The sequence below is a fragment of the Palaemon carinicauda genome, chromosome 33 (assembly GCF_036898095.1).
Source record: "Palaemon carinicauda isolate YSFRI2023 chromosome 33, ASM3689809v2, whole genome shotgun sequence".
Classification (NCBI taxonomy): Eukaryota; Metazoa; Arthropoda; class Malacostraca; order Decapoda; family Palaemonidae; genus Palaemon; species Palaemon carinicauda.
In genome coordinates this window covers 47,570,988-47,578,487 of record NC_090757.1, presented here as the reverse complement: position 1 = coordinate 47,578,487, position 7,500 = coordinate 47,570,988, and the positions used below count along the sequence as shown (strand labels likewise).

The window sequence follows — 7,500 nt, the reverse complement described above, 5'->3', positions numbered from 1 at the left end:
GCCAAAGCAAAGTCCTTCAAATGAAGGCAACTGTGTTACCCCATACGAATGGGGTTAAAAATACCCTAACAGACGAAGCTATAGAAGCGTAAATGTACAGTACTCCATAAGGTTTATTCCAGCTGTGACCAAGTTGGGGAATGATCTTCCAAATTGGGTAGTTAAATCAGAACTTCAAAAGTTCAAACTTGCATTTAATGTTCTTATGTTGAACAGGCTTACATAAGTCTTTTTTTATAGTTTATATATCAAATATCTATTTTAATGTCGTTAATGTTTTTAAAATATTTTATTTTGATTTGTCATTACTTCTTATATCGTTTCTTAGCCAGTGATAATAATAATAATAATAATAATAATAATAATAATAATAATAATAATAATAATAATAATAATACGAAAACCTATGATATTCTTATTGTAATTCAACATTTATCAGTAATTCATTTCATTTCTGAAATGTTCAGATATGATTCAGTCGTCAACATGAATTCATTTTGGCATCAACTAATGGGAGTTATTATTCCCATTTATAGGTTTAGGATTTATAATTTTATTAATTTGTATAGGCCTATAGCATCATTTGCAAAATAAAAATTATTTTCAATTTTCTAAATAGAATTTTTTTCTGCCGAAAATTAGAAATGCGTTGAAAAATAATCTCTTGTATTTACTCGTAGATTTTTTATGGTCTTATGAACTTATCGTATTAGCTATTAAGCTACCATAATCCTCTTATGCAAGTTTTTTGTTTCTTTTTTAATAAAATGGCAAAAAACAGACTGATGTACGTGAAGTATTATAGAAAGTATCCCAGTAATAATAAAATATTTATTTAGGTTTTTTCTCTCAAGGTAATATTTCTTAAAAAAAATTTTAATCATCAATATTTTGTGAAAAATAAACTCCATCATCAAAGGGAAATATAATATATAATAATAATTATTATTATTATCAATATTAAAGAAATAATTATTGATAATAATAAGTATTTAATAATTACAGTTAATAATAAAAATAATAATTATTAATAATAATTGTTATTATTGTTAATAATTATTATTAGTAATAATAATAGTTATCAAAATAATAATAATAATAATAATAATAATAATAATAATAATAATAATAATAATAAAACTATATTCATGTTATATTTGTGTAGTATTTCACGATATTCAAACTTGACATATGGAATAAGAGGAACTTTTCATATTAGTGTTCAATGCTGAAAGCAAGAGAGCCATGTATCAATATACATTGTTACATAGGCATGAAAGTGATACTGACCATTGCTTTATACTGCAGGGTAAAGGCAGGCTCTCATTTTCAATAGCCTGTAAACGTAGACGTTAGACTGTTCCATGGAGCATTCCCTTGTTCAGATTTTGATAAATTCTGATATTTCAAAATTTACAAAGGCATCAGAGGTTTCATTTGCTCTGTTATTTTGTTTTCCTTATATATATATATATATATATATATATATATATATATATATATATATATATATATATATATATATATATATATATATATATATATATATATATATATATATATATATATATATATATAACATATACATATACATACACACACACACACACACATATATATATATATATATATATATATATATATATATATATATATATATATATATATATATATATATATATATATATATATATATATAATTTATATCAAATAAGATATGTTATAATGGACAGAAACGATTTATAATAATCTACACAAAGGTTATTTGTCTTGACTTGGTAATGTGATAACTTTTTTGCTTAGTAGAAATTTCCTAAACTCAGTTGTACATTTACAGTTTCATGATTGATATTCCAGTTACCATTTAGTTTATCATTCTATTATAATTTTCAATATTAGACTATTCTCTTATGACTTAGAAGGTTGTGGAAAAACATTAACAACTAGATTTTCAACCCAAACATAATCAATAATATCAAGATTCATTTAAGCTTCGTAATAATAAACATTATTGACTATTTGGTAAAATATTTATACATATGTGGAAATGTAGTTTTATTTGACTATTCACAGTAGATAAATGTTTTTAGATATGCACAAAATATTTGTATTGTTTTAAATCAAAGTGAGACAAATGACAGCAAAGTTAATAGTTGAAATCACTTTTATTTTGTACATATTTTATGTTATTTTTATAAGAAGAAAGATTTTGTAAAAAGCAAACTGAGGTCTCTGTTAAATGACAAACATAAGTTTGTGATCGTTAACCCATTGCATATAGATCTATATGGTTAAAAAATATGTCCCAATTCATATCAGGTAGTAATCTCTACTCTTAATATATTAGGATAAAAAATAATAGTACACGAAGACCTTCTATACTGGAATAACATAAGGGTTTGGATTGAAGTTCAAGAATTATAAAGCCTATTAAGTATAAAGAGAAGGGAAATAAAATGCAAATACAAAGGTATATTTCATTTTGCAAAATGATACAAAAAATATTTTTTGGAGAGATTCCAAAAATGATTAAAGTTGTGCGAAAGCATAATGAACATGAGACCATCAACTCTTGGTGGAAACTGTACCCTGACATTGCCTAATATAACCAGGACATTAAATAATCATATAGTATAACAATGCACTTAAATCCTTTATCTTTCTGGTCTAAATGCAGCACAAACTGGAGGTAATTGATCCAGAAACAGAGACACCCGAATGTTGTTGTTGAAACATGGTTAATCAGAAAAATTAATGGTCCTTTTGAAACTGTACTCTGACATATCTTAATATAGCCAGAGTATTAAAGAATAATAGAGCATAATAATGCACTTAAATCCTTTATCCATCTGTCTTAAATGCAGTGCACACACTGGAGGTAATTGATCCAGAAACAGAAACATCCAAACGTTGTTGTTGGAGAGAAATTGTTAGACAGGGCGCGAATGATCCTTTTAAAACTGTTCTCTGACATTTCTTAGTATAGCCAGAACATCAAATAATCATGTAACATAACTTTGCACTTAAATCCTTTATCCTTCAGGTCTAAATGCAACACACACTGGAGGTAATTTATCCAGAAACAGAGACATCCAAATGTTGTTGGAGAAAATTTTTTAGTCCTTTCACATTAAAGAATACTAGAGGATAACATTGCACTTGAATCCTTTATCCGTCTGACCTAAACGCAACAAACACTGGAGGTAATTAATCCAGAAATAGAGGCATCCAAATATTGTTGTTGGAGAGAAATTGTTAGTCAGGGCATACATGATCCTTTTGAAACTGTACCCTGACATTTTTGATATAGCCAGAACATTAAAGAATAATAAAGAATAACAATGCACATAAATTCTTTATCCTCCTCGCCAAAATACAGCACACACTAGAGGTAATTTATCCAGGAACAGAGACATCCAAATGTTGTTGGACAAAAATTGTTAGTCAGATCACGAATGGTCCTTTTAAAACTATACCCTGACATTTCTTAATATAGCCAGAGCATTTAAGAATAATAGAGCATAACAATGCGCTTAAATCCTTTATCCTTCTGGCCTAAATGCAGCAAACACTGGATGTTATTTATCCAGAAACCGAGACACCAGAATATTGTTGGGGAAAAATTATTAGTCAGGGCATGAATGGTCCTTTTGAAACTGTACCCTGACATTTCTTAATATAGCCAGAACATTAAAGAATAACAGAGCGTAACAATGCACTTAAATTCTTCATCCTTCTGACCTAAATCCAGCTCATACTACAGGCAATTGATCCAGAAATAGAGATATCCAAATATTGTTGTTGGAGAGAAACTGTTAGTCAGGGCATGCATGATCCTTTTGGAACTGTACCCTGACATTTCTTAATATAGCCAGGACATTAACGAATAACAGAGCATAGCAATGCACTTAAATCCTTTATCCTTCTGATCTAAATCCAGCACACACACTGGAGGTAATTTATCCAGAAACAGAAACATCCAAACCTTGTTGTTGGTGAGAAATTGTTAGTCAGGGCACGAATGATCCTTTTGAAACTGTACTCTGACATTTCTTAATATAGCCAGAACATTAAAGAATAATAGAGAGTTACAATGCAGTTAAACCCTTTATCCTTCTGGCCTAAATCCAGCATACACTGGAGGTAATTGATCCAGAAATAGAGATATCCAAATATTGTTGTTGGAGAAAATTGTTAGCCAGGGCATGAATGATCCTTTTGTAACTGTACCCTGACATTTTTATTATAGCCAGAACATTAAAGAATAATTGGGCATAGCAATGCACTTAAATCCTTTATCCTTCTGGCCTAAATCCAGCATACACTCGATGTAATTTATCCAGAAACAGAGATACCTGGATGTTGAAGGAGAAAAATTGTTAGTCAGGGCATGAATGATCCCTTTGAAACTGTACTCTGACATTTCTTGATATAGCCAGAACATGTAATAATCATATAGCATCACTATGCATTTAAATCCTTTATCCTTCTGGCCTAAATCTAGCATACACTGGAGGCAATTTATCCAGAAAAAGAATCATCCAAACGTTGTTGTTGGAGAGAAATTGTTAGTCAGGGCATTGAATGATCCTTTTGTAACTGTACCCTGACATTTCTTAATATAGCCTGAACGTTAAAGAATCATAGAGCATAACAATGCACTTAAATCCTTTATCCTTCTGGCCTAAATCCAGCATACACTGGATGTAATTTATCCAGAAACAGAAACATCCAAACGTTGTTGTTGAAGAGAAATTGTTAGTCAGGGCATGAATGATCCTTTTGAAACTCTACCCTGACATTTTTTGATATAGCCAGAACATTTAATAATCATATAGCATAACTTTGCACTTTAATCCTTTATCCTTTTGGCCTAAATGCAGCACACACACTGGAGGTAATTTATCCAGAAACAGAAACATCCAAATATTGATGCTGGAGAGAAATTGTTAGTCAGGACACGAATGGTCCTTTTGAAACTGTACCCTGACATTTCTTAATATAACCAGAGCATTAAATAATCATATAGCATAACAATGCACTTAAATCCTTTATCCTTCTGACCTAAATGCAACAAACACTGGAGGTAATTTATCCAGAAACAAAAACACCCGAATGTTGTTGTAGAAACATTGTCAGTCAGAAACATGAATGGTCCTTTTGAAACTGTACCCTGACATTTCTTAATATAGCCAGAACATTAAAGAATAATAGGGCATAGTAATGCTCTTAAATCCTTTATCCTTCTGGCCTAAATGCAACACATACTGGATGTAATTTATCCAGAAACAGAGACACCAAAATATTGTTGGGGGAAAATTATTAGTCAGGAGCATGAATGGTCCTTTTGAAACTGTACCCTGACATTTTTAATGTAGCCAGAACGTTAAAGAATAACAGCATAATAATGCACTTAAATCCTTTATCCTTCCGGCCTAGATGCAGCACACACACTGCAGGTAATTGATCCAGAAACAGAAACATCCAAACGTTGTTGTTGGAGAAAAATTGTTAGTCAGGGCTTCTGGCCTAAATGCAGCACACACACTGGAGGTAATTTATCAAGAAACTGAGATATCCAAATGGTCCTTTTCTCTACAACTCAGCTTTCGTTCAACTTTATTCATTTCAAGGAATGCCAGTTCTTATACTGAAAATATTTACAAATCTCTGTCATCAAATGACAACATATAGACAATTCTAAAGATGAAGTTCGATAACAAGACACAACATTAATGATATTCAGAAGATTTGGTTTGACATAGATTTGAATTTCTCACTATTTACAATATATAAAACGACATAAATTCAAGTTTTTCCATCTATTAAGTGGATTCTTATCCAAATGTGGTTGATATGAAGATATTTTCATTCATAGTTTATCTGTACACTCTATTAGAAATGGGCAGGGGACTTACATTTTCCAATATTTCATGAACATTATCAGTGTCTATTTTCTTCACTTTCACAATTCACAAATCTCCAGTATTCCAAGTAATTAATGTCACATAAATGGGAAGAAATGAATGGTATTTATTCTTACATATGAAGTTAGAAGGGTAATTCGAAAAGCAATTATACCTCAAAAAAAAATTCTCAATCAACCATTCTCTCTTTAGATAATTTTCGATAGTCCATCCTCGTCAACTGGTTTAAAGGTTCAAAGGCCACTCATGAATGGCAGAGGCAAGGGACAGTGACATTGCCCTATCGAGCAGGACAATGACCAAGAGACTGACGATATTACATATGATCAGCAACCCAAGCCCCTCTCCACCCAATCAAGGACCAAGGAGGGCCAGGCAATGGCTGCTGATTACTCGGCAGATGGATCTATAGGCTCCCCCAAAACCCCCATCCTTAACTCACAAGGATGGTGAGGTTGTAGCGAACAAAGGAACTAACGAGTCTGGCGTTCACCAGGCAAGGACGTAACCACATCAGCCACCAAAACCTTTAAGCAAATTGAGTGACGAGTAATAGTCTTTCTCTAAAAATCCTTATTACACAGTAACGTAGTTATTCGTTTTAGTTTGTATGAAAATTAAATGTTAACCAAATTAACAAAACTCTCTTGACTAACATGAAATCTATTCAATTAGAATCATTGAATATTTATATAATGAGATTTTATAATCACTCTCCATTTATTTTCATTTACTATCCCCAAACCAGGTATTGTATTTATCTTTCCTGAACAACAACACTTAATTTTCTAAATAATCGCATTTTGTTGCACATTAACTGCCTGGAATATCACTCGACCTGTTAGATAACACTTATACTGTATATGAATACAAAAAGAAAAGATACAAAATATTTGTTGGAATGTTACACCGCTGTACCTTGTGCAAGGTATTACAGAATACTAATTTTACCACTTTTTTGCCATAAATAAGTATTCTGATATTTCACTGTAGTAGCAAGGAAAGGACGAATGAATCAAATAAATATTAATATTCAATACAGGGATTTCTTCACCATATGCGTTAAGGTAGAACAGGGGAATGTTCCATAGGAATATACTATAGTTCTCCCATTGGTTTCAGATACAAAATCAAAGCATATTTTGACCAAAAATATATAATACGAACTAATGAATGATTAGATATAGCATTTATATACATCCCAGATATTTACAAAGAGTGTCTTGAATTTAAAATTGTAAAATTATTAATAAATAACATATCCTTTTTACGTAGGAAACAAGTGAACGATGAATCTTACCCCGTCAACGTAATTATCAGCTCGTTATATATATTTACAAAAGTGTGTTTTTAACTCTACCATCGTTTCACCCTTGAAGTTGAACTCTTCAAAACCAGTATCCTGTCCAGACTGTATAATCTACTGTGTTGCTTTTGCCCATATGGTGTTCTGCAAATATGAAAGATACTATCAAATCATTATACATATAAGAAGAATGTAGAGTATATTTTCATAGGCTGCTTTGTAAATATATATGTCATCAAATATCACTTCACTTTGATGATTGAAAAA

General features: G+C 30.8%; 1 protein-coding gene across 2 annotated transcripts in view; it reads right to left on the bottom strand.

Moving 5' to 3' along the window:
• Nucleotides 1–2,475: 2,475 nt before the first annotated feature.
• Nucleotides 2,476–7,500, bottom strand: part of LOC137625942 (limbic system-associated membrane protein-like) — a 48,216-nt gene continuing 43,191 nt past the window's right edge. For both annotated transcript variants that reach the window (XM_068356988.1, XM_068356989.1), the window contains exon 9: nucleotides 2,476–7,377. The gene's annotated coding sequence lies outside the window, so the exon portion shown is untranslated. The remainder of the gene's footprint in view (nucleotides 7,378–7,500) is intronic.